General features: G+C 35.6%; 1 pseudogene; it reads right to left on the bottom strand.

The window, feature by feature from the left end:
• Nucleotides 1–9,235: 9,235 nt before the first annotated feature.
• LOC107136049 lies at nt 9,236–10,112 on the bottom strand (annotated as a pseudogene).
• Between the last annotated feature and the right edge of the window lie 5,962 nt (nt 10,113–16,074).

The raw sequence follows: 16,074 nt of genomic DNA, 5'->3' as shown, positions 1-16,074 counted from the left end.
GTCTTGTGATAAACAAAGATCATCCATTGTTTCCAATGAAATATATGAATAAACACAATATATTTTGTTTTTATTCATAACTATTATGATTCATTAGAAAAAGCATATGTTACATGGAAAACAGGATGTTTAAATAAAACAGCCTAACAGAGGAAAATATACTGCTATACATAAAAGCAATTAATCATAAGCCTAGTATGATGGTAAAGAACTACTTAAGATGGTTAAAAAAAACACAGGCTATGTTCTTCAAATATTCAAACTAATCTAAACAAACAACACACTCTACCTAAAATATGTCAGTGATATCACCACTCTGGGACATTGGGGCTAAATGTCAAGCAATGACGTATTACCTTTGTTCCTTGTCTTCCCTTTTATGGAATAGAACTTCCTGTTTATATCATCAATTAAAATGCAACATTTCCCCCCAAGCATTGACTCCTCAATACAGTCAGAAATGTGATCACATTGTGGGCAATCGCTGGATCCTTGCTTTTAAAATAACATCTGTGTATGCATAGTTCAGGATGAGATATGTCAGCTCCATTGCCAATGTTTTACACAACACTTTTCAGAGGTGTAACAGCTTAAGAAACTCTGAAAGTATTTTACTTTTATTACAGAAAAAAACTTCTCGGCATGCACATGAATTCAAGACAAAGCTATGCTTCCCAATGCTATCTAATTTTTCAACGTATTTCTTCTGTTACATTTACACCATTCAGAAGACCAAGGATGAGCATCTACTGGTGTAGATGCTCTCTGCTCTTCTGGGTCTATCTCTCTAATCAACAGGGTAATATCTATCTCCTGGCAGAATTATTGTAAGGCTACAGGAGTTAGCACTATTGTGGATTTTCTGCTTAAAATTATGTTTATAAATGTGCTAATAAAGAGATAAGCTTTGAAAAAGATCAACTCTGTGAACTTCTGTGAAAGCATTTTAGTGCAATCCTAACTCTGCTGAGTGGCTAGAAGTCCCTCACTTGGCTGCATTCCTAGGTGGTCTGGGGATGATGATCTAGACCAGAAGTATTGCTGCCTAGAAAAAGAAACCAACTAGCCAAACTACCCACCCTTCCTGATTGGCTTGACTTCCAAGCCCTTCATAAGTGGGAAAGACACTGAAGAAGTCTAGTTAACAGTATTTTCTTGTCTGCTGACACCTCCATAAGTTAATCAAGCAAGATTGAAATGCTTCAGGAATGTTGCAGTTCATCACGCATCCAGGTAAGGTATAAATACTTACATGGCTGTCTCTTAAAAAGCACCGACTTTTTAGCCAGGCGTGGTGTTGCATGCCTGTAATCCCAGCAGCTCAGGAGGCTAAGGCAGAAGGATTGAGAGTTCAAAGCCAGCCTCAACAAAAGCGAGGCCCTGAGCAACTCAGTGAGACCCTGTCTCTAAATAAATTACAAAATAGGGCTGGGGATGTGACTCAGTGGTCGAGTGCCCCTAAGTTCAATCCCCAGTACCCTCTTATTGTTATATTTTTTTTTCCTTAAAGAATAGCTAGCTAATTATATTATCTGCAAAACATAACTCATATTCATTTGAGCACAAGTTTAATATGACTATCTCAGTAATTGATACAAGTAGACAGAAAACTGAAAATATAGTACAAATGATCCACTCTATCAATCAAGAGGACCTAATTAATTGGCATTTTCAGAACATTTCACCTAAAGAGAGCAGAATGCACATTCTATTTGTCTATACATGGACCATTCACAGTGATAGGCCACATAATGGGCCATAGTCTCAATAACATTAAAAAGATAGAAATCAGACAGCATGTTCTCTGACAACAATGGAATTAAATTTGAAGTCAATTTTTTTAATATTTACTAAATATGTGGATATTAAACAACATAATTCTAAACAAGTAATGAAATAAAACCAAAAAAGGCATGAGAAATTAGATAATATTTTAAATTAAATGAAAATGAAAACATACCATATCAAAATTCATGGAGTACAGTGTTTAAATGAAAAGTCATAGTTCTAAGTGCTTTCTGTAAGAGTGTATAATTAAAGTTCAAGATTAATGGCCTGTGCTTTCTATTTTAAGAAAAAAAGAAGAGTAAAAAGGAATACTACTACTAATAATAATCCACTTGGGTGAAAGAGGTATTTCCTGTTGTTTGCCCCAGAATCGAAAAAAGAACAACAGGAATGAGGGCCCTGCTAGGGACAGATCCAGGAACAGGGGTTCAAAGTTGTTTAGTTGTTTACCTGTTTCCTCTCTCTCTCTCTCTCTCTCTCTCTCTCTCTCTCTCATCTAATTAATTGACATTTTTAGAACATTACTGCTTGATGCCATAATCTTCTGTTTCTTCATATTGCCAGGGACATGCCATATTTTCATAGCTTCTAAACACTTTTATCTGGAACACCCTAAGAAGAGGACACTCGCCACCCTGACCTAGACCCCTGATGACCTGTCCAGGTCACACCATGGCAATGGGTCCAGTTTGACTGTTATCTACCCCATGGCCAGGGCATTGGATACAGAATTGTGAAAGTAGTTTCCCCAAGCAAAACCTCAGGGAAGTTCCTGGCAAGGAGAAGATACCGGAGTACAGCAGCAAAACCACAAGCCTTCCTGCTTCCAAATACTGCTCCCTGTTGTCAGCTATAGGAAAATTATTTTTCCCATTTATACACGAGAAAATAGAATAACATAAGAGGTTAACATACACATAGGCGCATATATGCAGTGGAACTAGAATGTAATCAAATCATATTCACAACACTCAAACAGCATCATTTTTGAGGATTTTAATGAACATACCTCTCTTAGTTATCTACTACTAATGTATCTATAGAAATAATCATTGATAATTTGGAAGTACCTAAAGCTCTAGCATCTAAAACTTTGGGACTATGTATGATATTCAGTTGATTTTTTTTCTTTAGTTAACTGGATATTTTAATGGCACAGATACCGATTGAGACATCATTATAAGCCAGGAAAAGGATTTTGTTTCATTCTGTGTAGTTCTTGCAATCTAAATGAGACCAAGTTTTGATGAGAGGAAAAGAATCCTAACAGTAACTGAAAGCAAAGCTTATTCAAAACACTTCAGGCTTTAGAAAATTCAATCAAATTAGGTGCATTATTAAGCCTGATACAAAACTATGAAAGCAAATATTAAATAAAAACATTTTAGCTAATTGTGTATAGTTGAAACAAAATATTTGAGAGGTTTTGACATGATATAATTATAGCAGTCATACCATCAAAGTATTTAAAAGTTTAATTCTTTAAATTTAAATAATCTTGAGGTTTTAAATTAAAGTAATGGTACTTGTCTAGCCTGTGGTTCATACAGATACTTTCCTCTCTAACATAAATTAGAATAATTTGGTGTTATTTGGGTTTTATGAATAACATAGAGACTAGCTCATGACACATAATTTAGTATTAAATCACATAATCCATACGCATGAGGACCTGATTTCTCATAGGAAGGTAATGATACAAAATAACCTCTTAAGCAAACTTAATACCAACATTTTGGAACATTAGAACATTTTGGTGGTGTGCCATGGTCAGATAATATACTTGGGTCTGAGATAATGAATTCTTTTATTTTACAAAGGCCAGAACAATATTGAGGGGGAAATTACACTGGACTAAGAGTCTGGGAGTCTAGAATTTAGTGCCTCCTTCTACTACCAAAAAAACAGGTGAACCACCTGACTTCCTGGGGGCTTTGTTATTTCTGTAAAACAAGAAGGTTTGATAGATGATCTCAGAGTCCATTCCAGCGCTGTAACTCCATGACTTCAAACATGCAAAGAAGATGTTATGACCTTTCCCTTCTTTCCTTTTTCTTTCAACCCTTTCTATGAATCCAACCACTTTCTCAGTACACAGTCATTTATGTATCTCCAATACCTAGGAGAGACTAGCAGAAATGGCTGCCTGCAAAGAGGGCAGTACTTTTCTTCAAGGAACTCAATCAAATGGGGAAAACATATAAATAAATTGTGTGACTGCAGTCTAAAAATACATTAGTAATTTGTATTACCCACAAAGATAGAACAGTGAAGAGACTGATGGCCTGTTCTTTAAGCTAGGCCAGAGACACTTAATTAAGCACAGAACATTTCAATATCTAAAATAGATTTTTTAAAATGATTAGGAACTAATCAGGCAACAGAGAGAACAGACTGTCCATTGGAGGCATGACACAATAGTGTGCGAATACACAATAGGTGCAAATACAACTCTAGTTGTCATGAATTTTCAGCCTTTGAGAATCAGATTTCTTAGAATATACCATTCCTTCAGAGTGATTTTTTTAAAGTTATAAATGACATCAATTATACATAAACCGTAAGTAGCTTTTTAGTTTAGAACTGCCAGTGAAATATTTCTACTACATTTAGCACTCCTAGATTATTATAGATATTATAACATGTTTTATATATTTAAAGGCTCTCTATTACTCTCCATTAATCAATATGCCTAATCTTTTGCAAATATTTAGTGTATTAACTACTGTACTTTATAATACATCATGAGATCTTACTTGGCGAGTCCTCCCACCTTATTTTTCTTCTTCAAAAGTGTCTTTTCAGTTTTGTAGATTTTGCCATTTCATAAAATTTTAGAATAAGCTTGTTAAGTGTTACTAAAACCACTGTTAGAATTTTATTAGAATTTCATTAATTCTAAAAATTAACTTGGGGAAATATAAATCTTCAAAATGGAGCCTGTTAATTGTTGTCTTCATTTACATATATCTTCTTCAATATAATCCAATAAAATTTTAAATTGTTTCCAAAGGGCATGTCTATTTTTTGTTAGATTTGTTTCTCTGTACCTAATTGACCTGTTTTGTTGATATTACAAGTAATATTTTAATACCTTTTATTTCTTTTTCACTTGTTGCCATGGTATGGGGTCACCAGTACAATGTTAAATAAAAATACTGATGACAAATAACTTTCCTAATTTAAGTGAAATGCTAAAATACTTTAACATTAAGAATGATAGGGCTGGGGATGTGGCTCAAGTGGTAGTGCGCTCACCTGGCATGCGTGGGGCCCGGGTTTGATCCTCAGCACCATATACAAACAAAGATGTTGTGTCCGCCGATAACTAAAAAAATAAATATTAAAATTCTCTCTCTCTCTCTCTCTCTCTCTAAAAAAAAAGAACAATAGCTGCTCTTCATTTTGGTAGATGCTCTTTTTCACATTAAAAAATAACTCTATTCCTATTTCTCTGAGAGTTTTTATAGTGAATGTGCATTGACTAATGTCAAATGCTTTATTTGCATTTATTGAAAAAAAATGTTTTTCTCTCTTAATCTCTTAATGCTGTGAATCCTAAAAACAAAATTTCTAATATTAAACTTCTTGCATACCTGGAATAAACCCTATTTGGTCATGATTTCATACATAGATAACATTATTACTTTTATTGGCTGATAATAGGATTTTTTTTGTATCTATTTATGTTCATACCTATGATATTAGACAGCAAATTTCCTCCCCCATACAAACTGTTCCAGCTATTTATTGCTGCATAACAAAGTACTCCCAAACATAGAAGCTTAAAGCAACAAGTATTTTGTTTCCTGGCTTTGTGGGTTGAAGTTTCAGCAGGGCTTCTCTGGGAAATTGTTCAATTTCATGTGGTGTTAACTGAGATCACTGAGTAGTATTCAGCTAGTGAATGGACTGGGCTGAAGTCCAAAGCAAATTCAATCAAATGTGCCTTGGAGGGAAAGGCTATAACTCGGACCTCAGTGGGGCTCTTCTCCATGCGGTCTCAGAAGCTCACCACAAGGCCTATACAAAAGAAAGCATGCTTCTTCCATAGCAGCTCTGGATTCCAGGAAATTGAGGCTCTACCCACCAGTCCTTTTAAAAAGAAGGTCCAAAATTGTCATAGAACTAGTTTTGCCACACTTTATTGGTTAAAAAAAAGTAACATGCAATGAAAATTATAGAGGAGAAATAAAACCAATTCTTTATATGTATACACAAAATCAAAGAATTAACATCCATGTTTTATCTACCACAAAAATTGTTTAATATTTTTAAATCCCAGTCAAATTTGCCTAATAGCATGAGTTGGAATTATTTCCTCTTTTTCTATCCTCAAGATAACATTCAGCTAGAAGTTTATTCTAATATTCTTTTTTATTTAAATGTATTTATTTGTTGTAATTTGTTATACATGACAGCAGAATGCATTGCAATTCATAGTACACACATACACATAGAGCACAATTTTTCATTTCTCTGGTTGTACACAAAGTAGAGTCGTACTCATGTCTTCATACATGTACTTAGGGTAAAGATGTCCATTGCATTCCACCATTCTAATACTCTTTGTACTTGTTGTTTTCTCTTTGTGAAGATGATAATTACAAGACTATTCAAGCTTTCAATTTCTTTTTGAGACATTTTTTTTAAATTTATTTATTTATTTTTGGTACAAATGACATTAGAGTGTATTTTGACATATTATAACATGTCGTATAGCTTATCCTAATTAGGATCCCATTCTTGTGGTTGTAAATGATGTAGCGTTTCCATGGGGCATATATTCACATATGAGCAAAGAAAAGTTATGTCCAATTCACTCTACTGTCTTTCCTATTCCCATACCCTCTCCCTTCCCTTCACTGAGACAATTTTGGTAAATCAACTTTTTAAGGATTAATTCATTTTTCCAAAGTTCCCAATATATTGAAATAAACTTCCTTATAATCTTCCTTATTCTGAACAGAAAGCATGGTTATATCATTATTATTATGTTATAAATCCATCCAAAATTTTTTGACTTTATTAGTATTTCAGAAATTAACATGGTTGATCATTTCTATTGCATGCTTGATCTTTCTCTTTATTTTCTGTTTTAATCTTTATCATATTTCTCTTTATGTTAATTTTGTTGTATTTTATTTCATTTTGTTATGCATTTCATTTTTTCATGTCTTATCCATTATGACAGCTCTTTATACATTCTGAACATGAGCTTTTTGTTGATGATAGTGTTGTTCATATGTTCTTCCACTCTGTTCTTTTGAGAAATGGATGTTCTTAATTTTAAATATTCTATATCAATCCTTTACTTTCTGCTTAATGCTTTCATGTGTGCTGCTTAAAAAATCTATCACTATCCTCAAAGTCATGAAGATATTCTATATTATTTTCCAAAACCCCTCCAACATCCATCTGAAATTGATATTTGCAAGGGTATCAGGTAAGGATCAAGTATCATTGGTTGTATATAGTTACATAGTTGACCCAGCACCATTTATTGAAAAAAATCTTTCCTTTGCCACTATTCTATAATTTCTTCTTATCATAAATCAAGTAGTCTTATAAGTGGGGATTGTTTCTGGGCACTCTCCTGTTACATTAGTCTGTGTATTATGCCAGCACCACATTATTATAATTATTATTATTTCATAATAAGCTTAAAATTAGATGGAGTATCTTATCTTCTTCATTAAGTAAGTTAATTATTATTGGCTCTTGGCTCTTGGCTATATATATTTTACAATCATCTTGTCAATTTATACATAAAAAACAGAATTTCCATTAGGATTGCACTAATAGATCCAATAGGTCATATTGGGGAGAATTGTCATCTTGGAAAGATTAACTCTTTTTAATCTAGTAGAAATGTCACCTTTTCATTTCTAATAGTGGATATTTCTGCATTGCTTCTGCTTTATTTTTTCTGGATAAATCTCATAAAGTGTTTATCAACCTTATTACTTTTTCCAAAGTATCATATTTTGGTTCTATCTATTCTATCCCCTGTCCCCTTTTTTAAGAAAAAGAAATCAAAGTACCTGTATTTTAAATAATTTCTTGACATGATAAAAAGAATTTTACATTACAATCCAAGGATGGTAGATGAGTAGCACAATCGAACAAAAAGAAAAACTAAAAAATGCTTGGGAGGAGGAGGGAATGGTTTCAGCAGGAGGAGATCTGGAAGGTGGGTAGAGGCAACGCCTGTGTAAAATGCAACAGATTTGTTACTGAGCACTGTTCATGGGATGACAGCACCCTGACTCCTTTGCTGCAGAATACTGGAATTACCCCATGCAAAAATGATGTAGCCAAGGTAAAAATATGACTTGGGGTTGGAAAACAGTGACAGAAAAGAACAAAAGTCAGAAATAGACATTGAGACTCAATGGCAGGTTGATTGTAGATATTGACTCTCAGTATTGGAAGCTACAACCATCAGTGATATCTCCAGAGTATTCAAGAGAAAGGAACCAACTCTTCTATGATTTGGACTTGCCCAGTATATTTTCAAACACACACACAGACACAAGTGTATATGCGTGTCACATGGATTTACTTACAAATGACTGATTTTCCTGAAAACACCATACAATAAATAAGAGTACTATTTCCCAGATAAAAAACCCAAATGGAACTGCAGCATCTGGACCTCACAGCTGCAGATATCCCCATCCCAATTTACAACTGACCTAGGAAAAGTTTTTGCAATAGCACCAAAAAACATCTGCTAGGCTGGGATTGTAGTTCAATGCCTAGCATACCCAAGGTCCTGGGTTCAATTCCCAGCACTGAAAAAAAAAAAAAGAAGGATTCAAGTCCAGAGGAAGAGTCCCTTCCCAATCTCTCCACTTCCCTTCTCTTGGTACTACTGTAACTTATCCTGAGCATCAAGAGGCTTCAACACTGGAAGGATGATTAAGCCCTGGACTTTTACTGGGGCAGGTGATTACTAAGACAATTACCACTTCCTGAGAGGTGTGTGTGTGTATGGGGGGCGGGGGCGGGGGTTAATATTAGATAATGAAATAGGAAGGCATGTTCACACATGATCATATGTATATACATGCATACACATACATGTATGTGAAAACCTCTGGTTATAAAAACATCTGAAGGGGCTAGAGATTTGGCTGAAGACTGTTTCTTGTCATGATCAGGTTCAGTGTGGGATGTATGTAGATGAAAAACTCTATGTCACCACAAGAACAACTGTGGCAGGGAGAATCCAAAGTCCCCCAGAGGCAAGAAACACTAGCTTTAAGTCATAAAGAGAGGAGCTGGTCCCCTGGCCACTTGAGGAAGCTCCTCAACCCATGGCTTCCAAGAAGTAAAAGAAAGGAAAATGAAGTAGCTGGACTATCAACATCCCTTTCAAGGGTACACCCCTAATGAACTAACTTCCTCCCCTTAGACCTTACCTCTTAAAGGTTTCACTACCTCACACAATAGCACAATGCTGCAGATTAATCCTTGAATACATTGGCCTATGGCATGTGACATATTGACTTCTCAGCTCTAATATAATGAGCTGAAGGGTGATATATATTCTTTCTCATCAATCTCTGACAATATAACTGATAGTCCTTCACATGGGGATATTTTAACTACTTTAGAAACCAGTATGACTTATTATATCTAGAAATCTAGTCTAGATAAGATGCAGCTTCATTCTCAACTGTTTTTAGTTCTCAGCTGTCTTTTCCTGAATGGGTAACCAAAGTTGTTTCCATTTTCTATCCTGGGCGTGAACAGCCATACCCACATTCTGACTGTGTTACATTTTTTATCAGCAGCTGAATCTTAGGTTTCACTTTCTCCACAGTGTCCATGAGCAGCTGGTTGCCTGTTAGCATCCCATTGAGCATTGTAAACACCTTGATTCCTTGGAGGGTCTCTTCACACTAATTTCCAAGTGGGATCATCCAATTCACCCTAACTATTGGTGAGAAGAGTGGGGTCTGGGGATGGGAAATGTGTGTCTGAGTGGATCTGAATTAGGTTGTAGATATTCGTGATTGGTTCCTTCAAAAACCTATCAAGTTCTAACAACTTCTTTGGGTGAAAATTGGCCACCAAATCTTCTGCCTCAGTTGTGATTTGCTCCCTGAAAGAATCCAACTTGATCTTTACTTCTTGATCCACCTTCAGTAAAAGGGCCATGAACGAGCCACACCCAACCCCTCTGATGAAGATTAGCAGCACTGTGTTCTCTGCAGAGTGGTCCAGAGGAACCTCAGCTGCCCTAGGACCTGGCCTCTCTCACTGACTCACTGCTCAGCTTGCTGGCTTCCTAACCCTGCTGTCTGTCCTCCTGTCCCCTTGTCGCCTGCTGCCCACCCCACCCTCCACCCCCATTTTTAAAAATCTACCATTGATTTCTGTTTTCTATATTATTTCTACTCTTCCTCTACTTTCTTCAGGATTTATTTACGGTTTTATTTTTCCTAATTTCTTTAGATGGTTTATTCTTTTCTAATATATATATTTAAAAATTTCTCTCCATGGGTTTAGCTACATATCATGAGTGTTGATGGACCATCCTAGTTTGATTTCTTTGGGGTTACAAAGACACCCCACCACACACTGCTTTTAAGCATTTCTCTTTGTAGTTCAGCAGCTTTGTTGTAATGTACCTATGTGTGATTTTGCTTTTATTTACACTGCTTTGAATTTCACAAAGCACTTTGAATCTATGGTTTGATGTCTTTAATCCTTTGGGGGGAAGTTATAAATTTATTTCATTTCAAATATACTTCTGCCTTACTTTCTTTCTACTCCCTCCTCCAGGAAATCTAATTATCTAAATTTTAGATCTATCCCATACTACCCCCTAAGCTTCTCATTCTATTTTATCTATTTTCTATCTTAAAATTTTTTTTTCTTTGAACTACTTCCTGATTCAGTAATCTTCTCTTCTTCTGGGTCTAATCTGAGGGTAAATCCACCATTGAATTTCAATTTCACGTTATTGTTAATTTGTTCAGTTAGAGAATATCTATTTAGTTCTCTATTGGAATATCTTGAACATAGTCACATAGTTACTTTAAAATCTGTCTGTTACTTCCATTTAATGGCTCCCCTGTGGCCTCTTCCATTATGTGCTGTTTCTCTTCGATTTTGATTTTATCCTCTTACTGACTTTTTAATGGTGTGACAGATTTCATATATATGTATATATACATGATTTTACAATTAAATTTTGGCTTATATTATCTTCCCTGATGGTTAAGAACCCTGAATCTGGACTTACCTTAATCCAATATTATAAGTTGAGATATTTCAAACTAGTTTCAGTGCCAACAAGGGGCTGCATCATTTATAGTTAACCTTTACCCCTGGAGTGAACTGTTCAGGTTCTCAACCCTAAGTATGAGAAGTCTATCACTTTTCACCTTTCTTGATAAGCCCTCGTCTCCAAAATCGGGGTGGGGGGGATACATTATCATCCAGGAAGAATTAAATTTATTTCTTCTAAGAGTCAGCTAGTACTGCGGACATAAGATCACTCTCACCCATTCTAAGATTCCCCAGCTTAATCTGGGAGTGTTTGGGGTCATTACCTCAAGCCTGTTGCATCCCTAAGCTTTGGTTTCCCTATCTTGACCCTGGCATTAGCTTTATAGCCAGACTCTGCCTTTTCCCAGGGCTTGCTTATCGTTGCTCTGGTTCACTTCACAGATTATATTTTGTGTTTCCTTGGTCATGTTTTGGGATACTGAAGATTTTCCTTTCTTCCTGTAGACCCAGTGATTCAAGAAAAATTTCTTAAATATGGAATTCACATAGAATCTACTTATGGTGGGAAGTCCAGAAGTAAAAGTCCCTGCCTTCATGTTTGCAAATTATCATTTTCTGAGCTTTTTGGAGAAAGATAGCATTCTCGGAACTTTTTAAAATACTAAAAGTCAATTTTAGGCTTAGAATACTTATGGAAACCAACTATTAGTGAACAAAAGCACAGGCTTCCACTTATGACAAATGCATGTTTTTGAAATGCTTTGCAAGATAAATAAAATAATTAATCCCCCCCTCTTTTTTATTATGTTCTAGTTTCTTTATTGATGACTAATAAACTTCAGATGAGTCAGTGATATAACATTAGATCCTCACGTGGGAATCAGTAGGTAATCACAGCAACCACTTATTTAAACCTTAAATTCTGGCTAAAAAAAAAAAAAAGTATGTAATGGTAGCCATTCCAAGTCTCCTATTCATAATCTGTAGAACTGCCTATACATCTTACCATCTGACTCAACATGAATGAAGAGTTTTCAGGTAGGTGTTGAGTGACTGTGAAAACCAGAAAACAAGTCTGAAGTCTATGGAACAAATGATGACTTTTTAACGTAACAGTGAAACATTTTGTTTCTTTTCAATATTAAAACATACCCAGAGAATTAGAATATGTATGAAGAAAAGTGGGAGGTATTGCAGTGTCCTGGCAGCACAGGTCAAATGGCTTCCTCTGCCTACTCATTCATATTTTCACTATGGAAACAGCAACTACCATGTCAAAAGCTATGGGTAAGAGATGGCATACAGCACAGGTTAAAACTACAAGCTCCTGGGGCTGAGATTGTGGCTTAGCGGTAGAGCACTGCATTCAATCCAGGCATACTGCACATTGAGGTTTGGAGAAAACTTATCTCAGATAAGTCAATACCTGCTGTCACAATCTTTATATTCTTTTTTCTCTTCTGCTGCCACATGAACCCATCATCTTAAAGTTGCTTCAAAAGCCCTTAGGCTCCTTTATTTTGAGGACAGAGTGTTAACTTGGTATTCCTACCTGTCCATAAAAATAAATAAACAAAATAAAGGGGGACTGGGGTTGTGGCAAAGTGGTAGCGCTTGCTTAGCATGCGTGAGGCACTGGGTTTGATTCTCAGCACCACATACAAATAAATAAAATAAAGGCCCACCAACAACTAAAAAATATTAAACAAACAACAACCACAAAAAATAAAAGTATTGTGTCCAACTACAACTAAATAAATAAATAAATAAAATAGGAAAGAAAATTAAAAACTACAAATTCCTATCAGACTGACCTGCAGGCTCAGATGCCAGTTCAGCTAGTTACCAGCAATGTGACTGGGTGAGTTCCTTAACTTTCCTGGTCTTCCTCCTCCTCCGTGAAATAAAAGTACTTTCCTTGTAAATTTTGAGGCTTGGCAAGTTTCTAAAACTGTAAGGATTCGGGAGGTTTACCAAGTTATTTCTTTCTCATGCTATTTTGATTTTAGAGGAAGAATAAACGTGTTCTAAGGGACAGTCCTCCAGTCAAGTTCCAAAAGAGACCTCAGGGCTTACAAGAAACATATGTGTATGCTCAATCCAGGCTTCATGTCCACTGAGTAAAGCCGAAGCAGCCAACAGAAATAATGAAACACACCAGAAATGTTTAAGAAGCCTCCTCACCGTCATCTATGATACTTTTAGTCATACAATTGAGGAACTGTCTTTAAAATAATTAATTCTAATCCTGACAGTATTAAAGTTAAAAGAATTATTGTTGCTGTTGGAGGAAATCATGAATTTCAGAAAGGAAAAAGAAGAGACAATGGCAATTTAAACAAGCAATTAAAGCCTTGCGGTTGGGATCAGAAGCAACTATAAAAGTAGGCTCTATGGCTGGGGTTGTGGCTCAGTGGTAGAGCGCTTGCCTAGCACATATGAGGCACTGGGTTCAATCCTCAGCACCTCATAAAAATAAATAAACAAAGGCATTGTGTCCATCTACAACTAAAAAAAAATTAAAAATAAAAAAAATAAAGCATGCATCTGTTACAAGAAAACATACAAAGCAACAATTCAAATATCTAGCCGGATATACCCTGTTGTACTTAAAAGGACTAGTCAGTAATTCATCATCACATTTGAAAGTTATTTGCTTATTTTTAATATTTAATATATTTTTAATTAAAATATAATATTCTAAATGTAATGTTTACTAAGAATTTACTAAGCATTTAATTACTAGCAAATACTGTGCTGGCTCAGCAAGTCTAAAAAAGTGCAGGGCCTGGATTTTGCCCTGAGGACAGACCTTATAACATGATTTTCACTGATTGTACAAAGCTGAGGGATCACACTGACATGCAAGACACAGCATATATCAAGTGTAGAAACTGAGAAAGAAGAGACATCTGAAAACATCAAGGTAAAAAGATTTATACCACAATGCTTTTCAAAAGTGCGAAGATCATTTTTTTTTTCCTAATCCACCCTAGCAAAAATAATAGATTACATGCATTGATTTCTGTCTAGCATGTGGAACGGGCACTGTGTCAAATTCTTTAAATATCTTATTTAATGTTCATAATAACCCTATAAGATCGGCACTTTTTAAATTCCATTTTCTAGATAAAAAGGATTAAGAGATTGACTTGAGCTCATATAGCTAGCAAGGGGCAGAGTTAAATCCTGAACTTAGTCTAGCCCAGAGAAAAGCACTTCACCATGCATACTGCTTCCTAAGCATCCGGGCATACTGTGAATTGAGGTTTGGAGAAAACTCATCTCAGATAAGTCAATACCTGCTGTCACAATCTTTATATTCTTTTTTTTCTTCTGCTGCCACATGAACCCATCATCTTAGAGTTGCTTCAAAAGCCCTTAGGCTCCTTTATTTTGAGGACAGAGTGTTAACTTGGTATCCCTACCTGTTCTAAAATTTTCATGCAGTTCTTACTGTATAATTGCAAATACTGCACAAATACTAGTGAATCTATGAAGCATCTGTAACCACCATTCTTACTCTGGTCAACTTAGTTATGATATCCAAAGCACACATATTACACTCCAATCATGTAGATAGCATAGATTCCGTGATGGGTGTAAGACATGTAGGACATAGTCCCTGTTCTCAGCAAGTTTATAGTACAGCTGCAAAGAGATATAAAACATATATAAAAGGTGAATAATTCAAGAGTAATTCTTTACATAAGATACTAAAACAAAGCTCATCACAGAGTACTGTGTGGCTAGCTTGTTAAGATGTTATAGAGAAAAGAGGTCTGTATTTAAAAATTTTTTTGAAGATACTAGATTGTATTTATTCAAGCAGATTTATTTATTTAAGCACAATTCTCATAGTCTTTATGATGGCAAGGTGCGCTGAGAATCTCCAAGTGAGTTTCAGATTTTGCACTGTTTCCCAAAATTGTTTTGAAAAGTGCTACAGTCTGAATGCCCTTCCCTCAAATTCATGTTGAAATCAGCATGGCAGGTGGGAGGGCTGGGGTGTGTTGAAATCAGCCCCCAAAGTGATACCACAAGGATGCAAAGCCTTTTAGGAGGAGATTAGGTCGTCAGGGCTCTGGATGAATGCCCTTAAAAAATAGGCCCAAGGGAGCTCATATGCTTCTGTCTGCATGAGAGGACACAGGAATAGGTAACTTTGTGAAGCAGGAAATAGGCCAAATGCTGAATCAGCTAGTGTCTATATCTTGGACTTCTCAGCCTCCAGAACTATGAGAAATAAGTTATTATTGTTGGTAAACTACCCAGTCTCGGCTATTTAATTATAGCAGCTGCAACAGACTAAAAGGAACATTTGTCTCATAAGATTGTATTTCTTCGGCGGGTCGGGGGAAGCTGCTTTTTATGGAAAAGTTTTAAAGAGCTAGTCAGGTGGCGTCATTAAATAAATAATGCATGCAGCAACTTCCATATCCCAAATTCATGGACAATATTGCTCATGGCTGCCTTGCACAAGAGTTGGGTCACAGATCCAGAATTCCAAACAAAGCACTTTAGCTATCATTTCCAGTGGTATGTGAAAAAACATTTTCAGAGTTGAAGGAGGAATAACCTACTGTAATCTGGACTTGATCAGCTTCAAGGAAGAGGTAGATATGAACTGAACTTTGAATTGTGAGTAAGAAATTCTTTCATTAATTATAAAACTTGAACTTTTTTTAACCTAGAGTGAAATTATTTGCTTACTCATTCTTTAAGTTGTTCAGGAAAAGGGAAAATTTAGAGGGAAAAGAAACATAAATAGATATATTTTTAAATATAATTAGGTTGGACAGAGTTACTAAATATAGTAATTCATACATCAAAAAACTTGTTAGAAATACTAAGTAAGCACTTCTGGTGTGATCTGGGTTTCTTTACACAGGCCTCTCCAGTATATTACTGGTAGGGTAATATTACTGGTCTTATCTCAAATTTCCTTTCTTATCTCCACGTGAGACAGAAATTACACAAAATCAGCATCTGCATCTTGCCAGTTATCTTTAAGCACATCTCCAAAGTTTGCACAACCTT

This window comes from Marmota marmota, unplaced genomic scaffold (assembly GCF_001458135.2).
Source record: "Marmota marmota marmota unplaced genomic scaffold, marMar, whole genome shotgun sequence".
In the NCBI taxonomy this organism is placed as follows: Eukaryota; Metazoa; Chordata; class Mammalia; order Rodentia; family Sciuridae; genus Marmota; species Marmota marmota.
Note: the sequence above shows the minus strand (reverse complement) of the source record. Positions and strands in the feature narration are given on the sequence as shown.